Source organism: Lissotriton vulgaris, chromosome 1_1, assembly GCF_964263255.1.
Source record: "Lissotriton vulgaris chromosome 1_1, aLisVul1.2, whole genome shotgun sequence".
NCBI lineage: Eukaryota > Metazoa > Chordata > Amphibia > Caudata > Salamandridae > Lissotriton > Lissotriton vulgaris.
In genome coordinates, this window is record NC_141685.1 from 378,092,598 (window position 1) to 378,110,598 (window position 18,001).

General features: G+C 51.4%; 1 protein-coding gene across 1 annotated transcript in view; it reads left to right on the forward strand.

The window, feature by feature from the left end:
- ZFYVE9 (zinc finger FYVE-type containing 9) overlaps positions 1-18,001 on the forward strand; it is a 656,288-nt gene that overhangs the window by 87,883 nt on the left and 550,404 nt on the right. The gene's annotated exons all lie outside the window — the stretch shown is intronic.

Genomic DNA, 18,001 nt, shown 5'->3' on the forward strand with positions numbered 1-18,001 from the left:
GGGCGTTCCCGAGATTCTTTGGCTTTGGCGACGTCACGCGACGCCGGGAACGCCCCCGAGTCTGGTCCGGCCGGGCCGTGCTTGCTGCTGTCCTGCCTTGTGTCCCTCCTCCCGCCGTCCCCACGTTTCCCGCCTCCCTCCCGACGTCCGTGTCCTTTCCCGCCCCCCTCGTCCTCTCCCGCCCGCCCCCCTCGTCCTCTCCCGCCCCCCCCCCCCTGTCCTCACAAATAGTGGACTATAGTTAAAGAAAAATGGGAAGTCGGGTGAAAAGTCGCAACGTAAGCCGGATAGGGGGGTCATGTGTAACATGGGATAAATGTGATGGGAGGGGGTTAAGTGGCGGTAAAATAAATAAGTCTGAGGTGTCTGGGAGCAAGTTGAAGGTTAGGCCGAGATTTTAGAAGGGTGGGAACTCTGCGGGTTTTAGCGCTCAGAGACTCCGCTGAAAAAGCTTTGAAGGGCAGTGCCGGGTGCGGTACTTTACAGTGGCTGACCGTTTGTTATGAATTGTATTTATCTTTTTAGAAATGGCCTGGGATGTTGATGTTCTTAGAATGATACGTTTTCTTGAGCGTGAAGATGCTTGGGCTGGTAACATTTTGACTGACAGAATCGGTAAGGCTGCGCTTTTGCCCTCGGGGGCGGACGCGAACTCACTAGAGGCGCGGTTATTAAAGAGCCTGAATATTCTGCTGGGCGGGGTTACGAGGGCGGGATTAGGGAGCAGGACCAGGGAGCAGGACTGGGAGTTTACAGTCGGCACGAAAGAGTCCTTGGAGCGGAGGCGGGTAAGGGAGCAGACGGGAGCAAAGAACGGTGAGGTATTTCCCATACGAACGGCGGAGGGCCTCTGTTGCGTTCTCTCTCGAAGAGTCCTTGCAGCGGAGGCGGGTAAGGGAGCAGACGGGAGCAAAGAACGGTGAGGTATTTCCCATACGAACGGCGGAGGGCCTCTGTTGCGTTCTCTCTCGTCCCATACAGATCGTTCCAGTCATTTAACTTGTTGCAATCTTTCCACTGTCCTGTTTGGTCCCGATTGATTTACCCTGCACTCTGTCAAACTCAACGAACTGCCCCTGCAGTCTGCTACTTTAGTTTCCCCAATCATGTATTTCCCTCCATATCTTGTCCCCCCCCCGCCCTTCCGTTCACTTTTTATTATCTTTCTACTCCTCCACTTTTCCCCTTTGCTGACCTTTCACTCGCCAGACTTCCTCAACTGAAACCTCCGAGAGTTGTTTTGTCATAGGGACATTTTAGGTCCACCCCGCAGTCTTGCAGTTCTAATAAATGCTTTCTGTGAGTTGTAGTAAGCTTAGTTAGCGACTGTTAAACTGAACTAGCTCAAAGGATAACTATATTATTTAGTGGAAAAAAGATCAAGACTGCAAGCGTTGTGTCCCAATGACATAGAATCTTCTTCATACCACTTCACCCAGTTGATTGTAATTGCTGTTGTTCACTGCCTCAGATAGTGTCATTTCACCTCCTTATGCCTCTTTCTTGACCACTTGTCATTTGTCCCACTGCCGATCTTACACTTACTCCATATCAAGTCCATGGAACCTGTTTCACCCACCCGTCTGACCAGAATTTCACTTGCTTCCCTCATCCCTATTAGACTCCAGTGTACTAAACTTTCGTCCCTCAGGGTCCCACTGCGGCTCCATCATCCTCCTGCGGTCACTTTCCACATCCCGCTGGTCATGTCTGATATTACCTGGCAGTCTCTTTTCTCTCACGTTCTAATTTCATGGCACCTCTTATTAATCTACTACGTCGTTCACTGTTTCACCCCTTGACCCCCCCATGTATTCTTTGCTACCTTCCGGATTGCGCTGACTATTCCCTGCTGGCCCACGTTTCTATTATCTCTACTTCTGTTCATGCTGCCTTTAATCGGATTTTTTATTTTTTTGGGCAATGTTTTGAACCCTACATAAAACATTAAGCGTAGAAGACCTAAATGTCAAAATTACGCTTAACTGTATTATGCAAATATATTTTGTGAACATTGAAATGAAAGATGGAAGATTGCTGGCCGGGCCCTTAGGATATTCCTCTCTTGTGAAAGATGATTATTTGGGGACTAAAGGTCAGCGCAAAGGAAGTTTGTCAGGGTATATTCTTTGCCACAATTGACATTTGAAACTGGACACATTAGTATTGTAGTGTGTAGCATTTATATAGTTTTTCGTATATCGTTGTGGGGCCTATTTTCGCATGTGCGGACCTACACAATTGAGGTGTGCACGGTTGTTGCAGAATGCTGTATTTGTTGTCATCCTTGGTGTCTTAACTTAATGACCGCAGATATGCTTTCATCTTGTCTTGTAGTGCAGTGGATAACACTGTGATGGAGGTGGTAGCACAAGAGCCTCACATAATTTAGTTGTAATTAGTTGAGGTTTATAATTTACTTAGGCTCCATGCTATGCTTCATGCTTTCTTTTCCGAAATAGCAAAAGACACACAAATGATGGACGGGATGCAGAACAAATCAAAACATTCACCCCCAGTCAAGAGATCTGAGTTAAATCCAACATTCTTTTTCTCACCATGCCACCCCCGTTTAGACCCAGCCATATGCAAATCAGTCTTTTCCCTGTGCCTCATGGGAACAGTCCAGCCCAAACTGCCAAGGGTAGGACCTGGCTTGGCAGTTTGGGCTGGACTGTTCCCATGAAGCACAGGGTCAAGACTGATTTACATATGGCTGGGTCTAAACTGGGGTGACATGGTGAGCAAAAGAACAATGGATTTAACCCAGATCACTTAACTGGAGGTGAATGTTTGATTTGCTCTGCATTCCATCCATCATCTGTGTGTCATTTGCTTTCTCACCCTAAGTGCGGCGGCTAGGCCCTAAGTGCGCTGGATATGCCCAAACGTGGGTCCCGGGATTACTGTGCCACTGGCTGATGAGGGGGTGATACCCTGAAACCAGACCCAGTATGCGTCTTTCCGGTCCTGGTAGGACATGGATTGGCATTTCGGGCTGGACTGTTCCCATGAAGCACAGGGTCAAGACTGATTTGTATATGGCTGCGTCTAAACTGGGGTGGCATGGTGAGCAAAAGAACAATGGATTTACCCTGGATCGCTGACTTGGGGTGAGTGTTTGATTTGCTCTGCATTCCGTCCATCATTTGTGTGTCTTTTGCTTTCTCTTACGAAATAGGCAGGCATTTACCTGCATGGTCTTCTGGTCTTGGTTTTCAGTACTAGTACAAGGGGGCACTGCCCATACCCTCCGATCATCAGTGTTACAAAGTGATCGTTAATAAAAGTAATAAAGGATGATCATTAAAAATATTACAAACTTACAATATGTAGAAACATTTTCTATTTTTTTCATCTTTGACTTTGCTGTTAGTATTATAAACACTTGCTTTCTTTTACAAAAGTACAAATGCAATAAGTTTTTCTGCAATTTTTATTATACATGCAATTTTTATTATACATGTAATTACGATAGAACAGTTGGGAAATTATCGTACAGCAAGACTTATTCACTATATAAATAGTATTGTCTGATATATAGATCTCTATCTCCACCAAAGCATGAAACAGCCTCCCTCACCACATCAGAGCCTCTTCATTGCTTCTTGACTTCTCTAGTTACCGTAGATGTGGCTTTTCAAATAATCATGCCAAGTAGACGTACTTAAGCTGATATCAAATATTCTCAAGTTAATTTACACAAAAATATATACTTTTTAGGTTTCGCTGGGGGGCGGAGCCGTTAGGCTCCTCCTCCAGAGAAATCTATTGAGTACAGTAAGCACTATGGAACACGCCCCCCGTCCCATTGGCTAGCTCCATAAATGGAGCCTAGCCATTGGACGAGGGGCCTGTCCATCAATGCCGGACCAGACACGGGGGCGTTCCCGAGATTCTTTGGCTTTGGCGACGTCACGCGACGCCGGGAACGCCCCCGAGTCTGGTCCGGCCGGGCCGTGCTTGCTGCTGTCCTGCCTTGTGTCCCTCCTCCCGCCGTCCCCACGTTTCCCGCCTCCCTCCCGATGTCCGTGTCCTTTCCCGCCCCCCTCGTCCTCTCCCGCCCGCCCCCCTCGTCCTCTCCCGCCCCCCCCCCCCCGTGTCCTCACAAATAGTGGTATCCCGTCCCGTCCGGGGGTCAACCGGCAGCTGCTCGGCACCTTGGCCGAGGCACGAAGGGGCTGCGACTGCATTGGTGGCTTTTCGGAGGCTCGTCGGCAGAGGCGCGCTCTGATTGGCCGCTGCAGTGGGCCTGTCCCTGTGAGCTGCGCCGCCGTTGGTTGGAGCCTCGCCGCGTCATCAGGATCTGCCCCGGGAGCCGCGCTGTGAGTGGCTGACTCCGGGGGAACCCTCGACGTCAGCGGAGGCCAGTGGGAGCTGCGACGGGGGCCGTGCCTGCGAGGGTGAGTCTTCGGCCCAGAAGCTGGGGGAGATCGCCTTCCACCCCGCACCCGGTATTGACACCGGCTGAAGAGAGGAAGCGCTGGGGGGCTGTGCGCTCGCTCGCCTTCCGTTTCCCAACTCTCTTCTCTTGCTTCCCCAGTTCTCTTGCCCTCTCTCATTCCGTACTCCCACCTCTCTTCTCTTCCTTCCCTTTTCCAGGCTCTCCTTCCGTTTCCTTACTCTCTTCTCTTCCTTTCCTTTCCCTTTCCCGGGCTCTCTTCCCCTCTCTCCTTCCGCATTCCCACCTCTCTTCCCTTCCCTCCCCTGTCCCCGGCTCTCCCCCAGCTCCCTCTAGCTGCAGCCACAAAAGTAATCTAATAATGGCGCCGGTTCTGTGGCAGGCCGGCCTCTGTAATCTTTCGCCTGTAATTGCCGCGTACGTGGTTTAGCTCGGAGGAGTTAATGGAGACTCGCAGTGTAGCACGGGGTAATTAGTTGTTTTTAAATAAACTGCAGGCACACTTTAATTAAGCCTGCAGTGTGAAAGGTGTGGTGTTATAGCAGAACAAAGCACAGTAGGCTGGGAAGGGGGGGCCGAAGCGGGGGCAGATGGAGAAACACTGAAAGCCAAGAAGGGACGCGGGTCTCTTTATCTCTGGTTTCGTTAACAGCTGTTGGGGATACAAACATTCGACAGGACGGGAAACCAAGCGCCTGTTTCCCCCTACACAAAACGCGGCTTCAGAGCCACGTTTGGTTGCGGGAGAGAAGAAAAGTCTTCAGAACACTAGAAAGGGCAGAAGGGAGTTGCGCCACACGCCACTACCGATAGACGGAGGGTGTTGGAGCCAGGCAGAGAGAGAGGGAGGGAGCGGGGAAGGGAGGGAGCGAGTGAAAGAGAAGGAGACAGAGGGAGTGAGGTAAAGGGAGAGACGAGGAAAGAAGCAAGAGAAGGAAAGAAAGGGGGCAAGCGAAAGAAAAGAGAACAAAAGAGAACTATGTAGAAGGAAAGAGGCCTATGCGAAGGTAGGAAGGGGCAAGGGAGAGAAAGTCAGCCAAAAATGAGGAGGTAGTGGATAAAGGGAGACCTGTGGAGTGGAACAGGGAGTTCTGTGTTGTAGTTCAGGAATTGTAGGGCCACTTGGAATTCTTGAGTGGGAAACATGGACTTTGATTGGTCTCAAGCTTCATCATCTTTGGCAGCACTAACAGCACTTCAGAAAATAACTCCCAGGGGCTGCTGAACCACAATGTACTGCCAATATATGTTCTGAACTACTGTATGGAACTTTACACTACAATCCCACATGAAGAATACCAAGTACAATTGCGCTGCTGGACGAATCATTATATCTACGTTTTCATTCCTGTGCTCAGTCTTCATCTTTATCCTGATGATGACCCCAGAATTTTGATTCAGTCGAAACGCTGTCAACCATACTGAGGATTAAGACTATAAAATCATTGTGCCTGATAGCTGATGCCCCCACTGCAGCTTTTGTAAATTGTATAAACTTACATTAGCCTCTTTGATATAGACCTTCCATACTTGCTCTATTTGTAATATATAAATGATACTTTATACACCTTGTATATATGTTTGACATGTAAAACATACTGAACTTTTAATACATCCCCTTTTGTAATGCTTTGTTCGCCCTAAATTGGCAGGGTATGCGCAGATGTGAGTCCCTTGCTCACTTTGCCACTGGATTCAAGCTAGCCTGGTTGAGGACGGCTGGAATGCCAGAAACTGGTCCCAGGATGCTTGTTTCTAGTCCAGGGAAGACATGGCTTGGCAGTTCGGGCTGGACTGTTTCCATGAGGCACAGGGTCAGACTGATTTGCATATAGCCATGTCTGAACTGGGGTGGCGGAGTGAGCTAAAGAACGGTGATGGATTAAACCCAGATCATTTGACTGGGGGGTGAGTGTTTGATTTGCTCAAACGCTCTGTCCATCATCCCCTTTTGTATCGAACTTGTAATACAAACAGCATTATTATAAATCTTTTGTTATGTAGTCCTTTTGTTCTCCAATTATTGTTCAATCTTTGCATTTATTTCCCTTTTACGTAATTTTGGGTACACTGCATTTTGTATAAATGTATGCGATACTTGTCTTTAATTAAAATGTATTGTCTGGAATATTGATTAATAACAGGGCACAAATCCTTATCAAGGTGAAGCAGCAGCTCCTTCACAGAGCCAGGACTCAGGCCCCAAGGTCAGGGTTCACATCTCTATAAGATGAAGCATCAAGTGACTCCCAAGGCCAGGGTCTGATTCCAACCAAGACCAAGGGGGGCTCTTGTGTGGTGTGTGTGGGGGGCTCTTGTGTGTGTGTGTGTGGCGGGCTCTTGTGTGGGTGTGTGTGTGCAAATGCAATACGTCTTGCATTTGCGACAGAGTAAGCTATTGGCATTGTAAATGAGAATGCCATTTATTTATCTGTTTTCAAAACCAACACATAAATAAAAAGTTTGTCATTTACAATGCCAATAGCTCAAACTTTTCCGAAGGCGAAACCGTTGCATTGTAAATGCTTGTTTAAATCTGGGGGTGGTAAGAAGATGTTTTGAGCTGGAACGGAGAAGTCTGGCATTGCTGTAGGGACGGAGGCAGGAGGAGAGGTATGCAGATCCCTTTCCCTTTACTGCCCGGTGGGCCAGAGTTAGCGCTTTAAATTCTGCCCTTTTTTGGATTGGCAGCCAGTGTAATTTTCGCTGATGTGGTGAGATGTGCTTATGGAGGGGAATGCCACAGACCAGACGTACTGCAGCATTCTGGACTGTCTGGAGGCGGCGGTAAAGGCCCGAGGACAGTCCTGTGTACAGGCCGTTGGCATAATCCAAGTGGGAAGTGATCAGTGCCTGAACGATTGTTTTCCTGGTGTGGCTTGGGAGGAAATTGAGGAACTTTTTCACCATCCTGATTTTGGAAAAACAGGCAGTGGACACCGTCTGAACTTGATTATAGAATGAGAGGCTGAAATCCCATCTGATCCCTTGTTTTTTTACTGATTCCTTTGGTAAAGGGGGCATACTCAGGTCGAGGGGCCACCACAGATTGGAGTCCAGTGGCGCGGGCTGGTGAAAAAAGAGGACCTCGGTTTTACCGGCATTAAGCCGGAGAAAGTTGTTATCCATCCAACGTGCGATGTTACGGAGGCAGTTTTTTAGAGGATCAAAGGTAGTTTGAGAGGGGTTGTCGTAGGAGAACAAAAGCTGAATGTCATCAGCTTATGAGGTAGCCTTGATTCCTGATTGGGCAATAATCTCGGCCAGGGGGGTGAAATAAACATTGAACAGGAGGGGGCTTAGTGAGGAGCCTTGGGGGACTCCCCACCTAAGCGGGCGGCTGTCCGAGATATAAGGGGGGGTAAACACTGCCTGTGTCCGATGGGACAGGAAAGAAGCAAGCCATTCCAAGGCCTTGCCTTGAATGAATTTTGCCTGGAGACTATTGAGAAGGACGGGGTGGGAGACAGTATCGAATGCTGCATACAAGTCGAGCTGCACCAACACCGCCCTTGATCCCGCATCCATTTTCCACCGTACGGAATCGACCATCTCAATTAGTGCGGACTCGGTGCTGTATCCGGGTCTGAACCCGTGTTGTGAGTCATGAAAAGCGCCATGGGCTTCAAAAAAATTAGCCAGTTGCTGTTGCACTAGTTTTTCGAGTACTTTGGCAGGTGCGGGAATTGGAGAGATGGGTCTGTAATTGGCTGGTTCGTTAGGGTCTGCATTGGATTTTTTAAGGATGGGAACCAGTCGGGCGTGCTTTCAAGAGTCAGGATAGATGCCGGTCTGCAGGGAGTCGTTCCATATACCGTTTAGAATGGGGTTGAGCAAGGGCGCCAGGGATTTGTACTGTTTGGCCGGCCAGGGGTCCGTGGGAGAGCCAGATCTGCATTTTAATAATTCTGCCATAGAGCGATCTAGGGTAATCAGAATTAGTGAAGACCGAGTCGGAGCGGGCTATGCGTATTTCGTTAGTGCCTGAGCTGGTATTACTAGGAAAGGAATCATATATAGTGGCGATTTTGTCTTCGAAATAGTCGGAGAGGCGATCGCAAAGGGTTTGTGACACCCGGGATTGACGTTTGAGGGCCAATGGGTCAGTGAAGGTTCTGACGGTATTAAAAATTTCTCTTGACGAGCCTTGTGCCCGATTAATTTTCTCCTCTAGATGGATTCTTTTATGGTCGGTGATCCTCTTCCTATAGTCTTTAAGGGCAGATTTGTATTTAGGTTTGCTGCCAAGAGAGTAAGATTGTCTCCAGCGTCTCTCCAGCTGTTTACAGGCCGATTTGCATTTGCGGAGTTCGTCAGAGTACCAGGGTGTAGTGGGGGTGGCTCGGAAGGTTTTAATGGACCTGATGGGGGCAAGTTGGTCAATAGCGGAGGAAATCCAACAGTTAAAGTTGGACAATCTGGTGTCCAAATCTGAGGCTTCCTTAGGGGCAGCCGAGGGAAGGTGAGCAGCTAAGCTGTCTGGGGAGATCTTGCTCCAATTGCGGCCTACTGTTTTGGCCGGAAGTCTAGGTCGGTCTTGGTGGTGTAAGGAAATGGAAAAAGGGATAAAAAAGTGATCACACCAGATCACAGGGAGAGGATCACTCATAGAAATATCGGCTATATTAGTACAGATAAGGTCCAAAGTGTGTCCGGCCTTATGGGTAGGGCCGGAGATGAGTTGATTTAGACCGCCATCCGATAAGGTAGAAAGAAAGTTAAGAATGGTGGGGTCATTGGCGTTATCTACATGGAGATTGAAATCTCCAATGAAAGTAAAGTTTGCGTAGCGGGAGGTTGCCTGCAGGACATAGTCAAGGAGGGCAGGGAGATGGACAGTCTTGGATTTGGGGGGACGGTAGACTAATGAGCCTGAGCATGTGAGGTTAGCTGCCAGATTAATACAAAAAGGTAGTGCTTCAATGCATTCTATTTGGGTATAAGGAAAGGAGGAGTTGGACCATTGTGATCTGTGAATTATGGCTACTCCTCCACCAGGATGGTTGTTCTGTCTATTGGCGCACAGGATGTTGTATTCTGGCGGTATGGCTAGGCATAGGGCAGGGTTAGTTTCATCCCCTAACCAGGTTTCGGTGAGAAAAAGGAGATCCCACTTGTTGTCCTCCAGTGATTGAGCTATGTCTAGGGAGTGTTTCACTAGTGATCGGCAGTTGATCAGGCCCGCTTTTATGGTTATATTTTTAAGAGCAGGAGGGTGACGGGTGGGAGCCTGTAGGAGGGGACAGTGTATCGTAGGGTTATTGTCACCATTTCGTGCGCTACAGGGTTTGTAAGGTAGTGAAGAGAGGTCATGAAAAGGAATATGCGTAAAGGTACAATTTTTAGAATAGAGATTTAGAAGTAGCTCCCTACCATAGGAGATGATGGGAGGAAGGCAGAGACGGACAGAGTTTCTGCCTACCTGGCCGCGGACAGGCGCAGACGGGCAGGACTCTGGCATGACTCCGGCGCGACCGCTGATCGCGTCAGCTGCGCAGAGGCATGCCTGTCCCCTTTTATGCTGGCCACTAGAAAGCGTCTGACGCTTCCCCCACCTAAGATGGCCGCTGCGGTTTTGAGCTCGCCCGGGGATGTTGAAATGCCCTCAGCGCCTAAATCGGCTGAGACTGACCCGGTGAGTGTGAAAATACGGGGGTGGGGAGGTGCTGAGACCGCGAAGTGATTCAAGCGGGGCGGGAGGAGAGCAAAGTGCAATAGGCAATTCCTGGTTACCGAAGGGTAAGAGGCTTAGTGAATCAAGCCGATCGTGTACATACAAATAAAAAGTCAAGCTTAGTTAATCAAGCAGATCGTAACATACAATTTAAAAAATAAAGTTTGATGGGTCAAGCAGAACGTAGCAAACAATTAAAAAGTCAAGCTTAGTGAATCAAGCTGAGTAGTACAAATACAAATTAAGATACAAGGGGCACAAACGATGGGGATAAATACGATTTCAGAGCTTAGTAAGTCAAGCGTCTTGGGTTCGTGCCACCAGGTGAGATGTGCAAAGAAAGTAATCTAGCCTCGCATAGGATCTATGAGCCCCCGAGTGATATGTGTAGGCTGTGCTGCGTGGATGGAGATGCCGCCAGAGTTCAGTGAGCCCGAGCTCCCGGAGGTGTGCGTGGCCCGATTCAGAGAGAGCTCCCACTTGCCCTGTTCGCTGGCATGAGCGGTCTGCTGTGTTATGGAAGACTAGATTGAGGTCTCCGCCTATCAGCAAGTGTCGTTCTGTGTTGGCAGTGGCTGCTGCTAGCGCTGTTCAGAGGAATGTTTCTTGTTTCTCATTGGGCGAATAGATTGAGCCAATCAAGAGTGTCACACCTGCAACTAGGAAGCGGTACACCAACAATCGCCCCTTCAATTCCGCTTCCTTCTGCAGCACCTTGCCCTTAAATGCTCTGGAAACCAAAATAGCTACCCCGGCTACTTTTTTAGAGGCAGATGAAGAGTTGTGTAGGAAAGGCCCAAGATTTTAATCTATGGCAGTCTTTGGGCAGGAGGTGTGTCTCCTGGAGAAGGCAGATGTCAGCTGTGGAGTGTTCCAGTTGTGATAGGACTGCTCGGCACTTGATTGGATTATTAAGGCCCCGTACATTAAGAGAGAGAATCTTGAGTCTAGTGTGTGCCATCATAAATCAGGACAGGGTCTGAAGCTCCATGTAGTGTGTGTCGCGGCAAAAATGCAGGAAATGAGAGAGAAAAAAGAAAATAAAATCCCCAAGGTGGACAGAGGGATCCCTTGCAAAGAAACCCCCCCCCCACACCCCCGGTGAACCCAAAACAAACCCTGGGCCTTGGTTGTGTAAGGCTTTGTGTGCGTGGGTGAGGAGCCGGAAGGTGATTCTCTTCTTGACCGGGAGCCAGTGCAGGTCTCTCAGGTGTCCGGAGATGTGGCTATGTCGAGGATGAGTCTTGCTGAGGCGTTCTGAATCCGCTGGAGTTTCCTCTGGAGTTTGGCAGTGGTTCCGGCGTAGAGGGAGTTGCCGTAGTCCAGTCGGCTGGTGACGAGGGCCTGGGTGACCGTCTTCCTGGTCTCGGTGGGGATCCACCGGAAGATCTTACGTAGCATGCGCAGGATGTTGAAGCACAACCAGGAGACGGCATTGACTTGTCTGGTCATGGAGAGGGAGGAGTCCAGGATGAAGCCCAGGTTGTGTGCATGGTCTGTTGGTTTGGGTGCGCTGCCCAGGGCGGGGGGCCACCAGGAGTCGTCCCAGGCGGAGGGTGAGGAGCCCAGGATGAGGACTTCCGTCTTGTCTGAGTTCAGTTTCAGGCGGCTGTTCATCATCCATTCGGCTACGTCTTTCATCCCTTCGTGCAGGTTGGCTCTGGCGGTGGCGGGGTTGTTGGTGAGGGAGAGGATCAGCTGGGTGTGGTTGGCGTAGGAGATGATGTTGAGATTGTGTTGGCGTGCAATGGCCGCGAGGGGGCTCATGTACACATTGAAGAGGGTGGGGCTGAGCGAGGAGCCTTGAGGAACGCCGCAGATGACTTTGATGGCTTCTGATCTGAACGGGGGGAGGCGGACTCTCTGATCCATTCTAGTGCCTTCTCCTGGATTCCGACGCTGCATAGGCGCTGTACTAGGGTGCGGTGGCAGACAGTGTCAAATGCCGCGGAGAGGTCCAGGAGGATCAGGGCCGCTGTTTCTCCGTTGTCGAGCAGGGCTCGGATGTCATCGGTGGCTGCGATGAGGGCGGTCTCGGTGCTGTGGTTGGCCCGAAAGCCAGACTGCGAGAGGTCGAGGGATCCGTTCGTCTCGAGGAAGGCGGCCAGCTGCTTGTTGACGGTCTTCTCGATGACTTTGGCCGGAAATGGGAGGAGCGAGATGGGGCGGTAGTTTTTGAGTTCAGTGGGGTCCGCTGAAGGCTTCTTCAATAGAGCGCTGAGTTCGGCGTGCTTCCAGCTCTCCGGGAAGGTCGCGGTGTCGAAGGAGGTGTTGATGATGTCCCACAGATGGGGTGCGATGACAGTCGGCCTTGTTAAAGACGTGGTGAGGGCAGGGGCCGGTTGGAGATCTGTAGTGGATGGAGTTCATCGTGCGGATGGTGTCTTCGGTGCTGATCGGGGTCCAGGCGAGGAGGAGGGTGGTGGTGGGGGGCGTAGGTGCGTTCGTGGGGTGCGTCGGTTGTGAGCTGAAGCTGTTGTGTATGTCTGCGATCTTGTTGTGGAAGTAGGAGGCAAGGGAGTTGCAGAGGTCTTGTGATGGGGTGATGTCGTTGTTTCCGGCGTTGGGGTTGGAGAGCTCTTTAACGATGTTGAAGAGTTCCTTGCTGTTGTGTGCGTTGTTGTCCAGTCGATCCTTGAATGCAGTTTTCTTGGTGGCGTGAATCAGTTGGTGGTGTTTTCGGGTGGCGAGCTTGAGGGTGGTCATGTTGTCTGGTGTTGGGTCTCTGCGCCAGGCTTTCTCGAGGGCCTGGCAGTTCTTCTTGGAGCTCTTGAGTTCGTCTGTGAACCATGGGGCTTTCTTGCTGCCGGGTCTGCTAGGCGGGGTCCTCAGAGGGGCGAGGTCGTCTGCGCAGTTGCTGATCCACTTCATGAGGTTGTTTGCGGCCTGGCTGGGGTTCGCTGCGATGGTGGGAGGGTTCTGGCTCAGGGAGGCGGCGAGCTGGTCGGCTGTGATCTTGTTCCAGCTTCTGCGTGCAACCTGTTGCTGGTGATGGTGGATCGTGGTCCTTCTGAAGCTGAAGTGTACGCAGCTGTGGTCCGTCCAGTGGAGTCCGTTGGCGTGGCTGATGGTGATGTCCTTGCTGGATGAGAAGACTGAGTCGAGTGTGTGTCCGGCGTAGTGGGTGGGGGTGATCACCAGTTGCTTGAGACCGAGGTTGGCGAGGTTGTCCAGCAGGGTGGTGGTGTTGCGGTCGTTGTTCTTCTCCAGGTGGAAGTTCAGGTCCCCGAGGAGGATGTAGTCAGCGGAGGGGAGGGCGTGTGGGCTGATGAAGTCGGCGATGTCTTTGCTGAATTGTGTGCGTGGTCCCGGGGGTCTGTAGATGAGGGTGCCTCTGAGGGTGGTCTTGGGGTCGGTGTGGATCTGGAAGTGCAGGTGTTCGGCGGTTTTGAGGGTGTCGTCGGTGTTGGTTGTGATGCGGATGGTGTTCCTGTGGATGATGGCGATGCCTCCTCCCGTCTGGTTGCTGCGGTCCCTTCGGGTGATCTTGTATCCGTCCGGGATGGCGATGGCGATGTCGGGCGCTGAGGAGGCGTTCATCCAGGTTTCCGCGAGGAAGGCGACGTCTGGAGATGTGGTGTCGAGGAGGTTCCAGAGTTCATTGGCGTGTCTGTGGACGGAGCGGGTGTTGAGCAGGATGCACTTCAGGTGGTTGCTGCTGGTGCTCGACTTGGTGGGTGCGGGTGTCGTGCATTTCCGGATGCAGGAGAATTTGCAGGAGTGGCAGCTGAAGGGTCCGTGGGTGCGTCTCGGGGTGGCTCGGCAGCATCCCGGGCTTCGGCCGGTGTTGAGTGCGTTGAGGTCGGTGGCGTTGTAGGTCCGGTGGGTGGGCTGGCGCCTGCGGGGGTCCGGGCGCTGGGCGTGGTCCAGGCGCGGACGGGCGCAGACGGGCCTACCTTTGGCGCGCCTTCGGCGCACAATCGGCGCGCCCGCTGCGCGTCAACGCTGCACGTTCGCACGGTCGCCATTTATGGCAAAGTGCGAGGGAGGGAGGAGCAGCTGGGAGGCGGGAGTGGGGAGGGCACAGAAAGAAAAGGGGGTGTGTCCAACCTCACGGAGGCGGGGAGCGGGGCGGGAGGGCACAGGGGGCAACAATGGGGAGAAACAGCACAGGGGGGGCAACAGATGGCGAAAAGAAGGGGCTGATATAGAGCTTCTTGCTGACCCTGTTAACTTAGAGGCTGTTTTCGACGAGCTGCTTGCATTATCCGCTCCTTTAATGGGGAGTCAGGCAAAAATGCTAATATATCCGGGGACGGAGCGGGTGCTTTGCGTGTTAAGCTCACTCGATGAGCTCTATCAATGCGGATCAAGAAGTCCTCACTTTCCCCTAGAATGTTTCTGAAGAGGCCCTCTAGGAACAGCGTGATATCAGTCCCTTCCGCCTTGGATGGCATCCCCCGGACGCGTATGTTGTTCCTCCGGGAACGATTTTCGAGGTCCTCAGCATGAGCCTGTAACTCCAGTTGTTGCTCCTGCAGGCGTAGTACTTCCTGCTGGAGCTGCTCAACTTCCTCGCTCCGCGTTTGAGCAGCACCTTCGACTGCGGCCACCCTCTCTCCCAAGCCGTCCAAGTCCTGGCGAAGTTCTCTGTATTCACCCCCCATTTCTTGTTACAAAGTCTGAAAATCATCCCGCAATGAGTTAAACAGGGACTCCAGGAATGTCTTAGTAATTGGGGCTCCTCCATCCTCCCGCCCCGTAGAGTCCTCGACCACCGCCGGACCCACAGGGCTCTTCTCTCCCTTAGCGGATCCCTTCGCTAACATTTCCGGTATGGTGCGGCCGCCCTTGCGCGACCCACCCGACATCTCGAGGCATACCACTGACCTGCTCCACGAAGGATCTCAACTACTGCGTTAGCTTCCAGCCACTCTGAGCCCACCACCGTCACCCGGGCCCGCCGCTTCCAACAGGGGCACCCACCCTGCGCCGCTGCAGACCGAGAGTGCCGTCCACGTGGTCTGCAGTGACCACTGTGCTCCGGGTCCCAGTCACTGCCCGGTCCTCGGTGGGGGTAGTCGCTTGCACTCCACCAGATGTGACACTCGGTTTTGTGTTCCTTCCCCGATCCTGCGCTTCACCAGCCGGCTAAATCCTCAGAGAGGGGCCCCTTCTCGACCAGACCCTTATCTTTGGTCTCGCACTATGGGTGGACCACAGAGTCCCAGCGGGCACTTTCACTCCTCAGTGGTCGCTTCAGGGATCCCCTATGCACTGCCACGTGGTCCTGCCAACCCGATGGCGCTCCCTCGCTGCTCCGTAGCGGGCTCCCAGACAGTGGGGGCCGGCGGAGTAATTCCCCAAGCCTCCGAGCCCTGGCCCCAGTAGGCGCTCGTCTCCAATTCAACCCTGCTGCTTTCAAGCAATCGTCCAGACCCAGGCCCGAAGCCCGGGCCTCAATTTCCACCCACGCCTCCTGTCTGCAGGTGGGCCGTGCCTCCTCCCGCTGCTTTAGCCGTATATCTTCCCGTCCTCGACCGGCTATCACTCCTCGTTGGGACCCCTGGCACCTCTTCCTCAGCCCCCAGGGCGCTGGTATCCCTTGGGCTGACCTTCTTTCCAGGGGTAGGCCCCTAATCCCGGGCCTCGATATTCGCGCCCCCGGGGTCTATGTACGTCCCATCCGGGGGTGCCACCCCCACCTCTCACCTCTGCTGTTGTCTCCGTCCCGGAGCCGCTGCCCGCCTCCGCTGCTCACGGCGACAGCCTCCCGTGCTTCGCGAGCACCCAGGCCAGACAGTGCCAGCCCCGAGTCCGCCGCTCTTAGGGGGCGCTTAGTTCCCGGACCGCGGCCGCTCCGACAGGAAGAGAGCCGCCGCCTCCGTCCGCCTCTGCAGCCTCAGTCTCACAGGCAAAATCCGCGCTGCTACTCGCCTGCCGGGATCGTCACAGGGCGATATTTGGATGGGGGGGGTGGGGGGGGGTTATAAGCTATTTTGCGGGCATAAACTGGGGCCGGGACCGGGAGCCTCACGGACACACGTCTGCCACGGTCGCCATCTTGGCCACGCCCCCCCCCCCCCATCAGGCGCTTTAGAAGTATTGCCATGACGCTGTATGGGTACACATTAGAAGTTCCTGGATGATACACAATCGTATAATCATACTCCTGCTATCGTAACCCCCACCACTCAATGCAAGGGGGCATCTTGGCTTTAGGATTGCCGAAAATGGTGAGCAATGCTTGGTCATTGGATAACTGTAAAATGTTTTCCATACAAGAACAAATGAAAAAGCTCACAAGCCCCCACTTTCAGGTTGAGAATAGGCATGTTCTGTCTATGAAAAACTTCTGCTAGCATAAGCCACAATGTGTCTTGGGGCATTGGTATGTCCAGTGTGCTGGTCAAGGATGGCACCCAACCCCACTGGGCTTGCATGAACAACAACCACCGATTGTAATTTTGGTTCAAAGTATGCTATTTCAGTGGCATTCACAATTGCATGCTTGATATTCTTGAAGCTTTTTCACATTCACTTGACCATTGAAATGAGACATTTTGTTTCTCGTTGGGGAACTTACATTTCAAAGTCATGCATATACCTTGACCAGTAACTAACCATTCCAAGGAAGAATCGCAGCATAGTTGCATCTTGTGGGGAAGAAGTGGATGACAGGTCTTGTACTTTATTTAGATCTGGAGTCATTCCTCCATCTGAAACGCTATGACCAAAGAACTTGGGTTTCATTTTATGAACCTCAAACTTTGCTGCATTTTAAGTGAGATCGGCAACTATACGACACACTTATGTGAGAAATTTGTCATGATACTTTCGTGTGGCCCCAAAAACTAATATGTCCTCTCTGTAATTGAAAGTATTTGTGACTGGCTGCATTATGCGGCAAATGACATCCTGAAAATGTTCGGCAGCTGATGACTCTCCGAAACGTAGCCTTTCATATCTGAATAAACCAACATGAATCCAAGGTTGTAATGTACCTGCAAGTCTTCTCCAGTTCAAGCTGGTGATATCCTTTGTTCAAATCAAGGCGGGAAAAGGTTTTGACTCCGTTCAGCTGCGTAATCATGTCGGCATTGTTCAGATCTGGATGTCGTACTCTTTCTATTGCCTTTTTCACTTATCAACGCAGATGTTCACAGCTCCTCCACTATCCTTTTCCGGCACTACCACTTTGGGTGAAACCGATGACGTCGGACCAGTGGATCGCTCAATGATGTCATGCTTTAATAGTCTCAAGTTATTTTTTAACAGCCTCTTGTAAATGAAATGCAATTCGACGAGCAACAGGACGGATGTCCTAATTTATGTGAAGTTGCACTTTTATGGTCTTAAGTCTTCCAAGTCCATGCAACAAGGATGCAAAATGATTCTCTATCTCATGATAGGCATTGACATTGTAGTTTACAGAAACCAGCCCCATGCCCACAGCAGTACAGAAACTGAATTAACATGCACTCAGTAAAGTGCCTGGTAAGACATGAATTGGTGCTTGAATTTTCATCTTTTTATGCTTCAGAGTTGCTGTGACTGAAGCTTGACTTTACAGCAGCATCGAAGTAGGCCATTTATACACTTTGGTTTTTGACAGGGTTAAACGGAGCACTGGAGAAAGTTCATTGTGCATTTCCACTGGCATAATGTTTATCAACGCTCCGCTGTCTATGATAAAGGTATGGAGCATCCATTCACTTTCAGTGTGATCTTAGGACAGTGTCCAACTGAATTTCACACTTTCCCTTGTCAACCTAGCTTCGACCGCCATTCTTCCTTACAAGTAGCTAATCCTACATCTTCATGTCATCCAGCAGTCAACGTTGACATCGCACACCCATCTTCCTCACTGTCGCTTGACACTGCTGGTGGCAAACGTTTAGACTAGGAATTTGATGACCAGAGATGTTGTTCCGTTTCTAATTGCCTCAACTGATGTTGCTGCTTGGTTTTGCGGGTGTGATTGG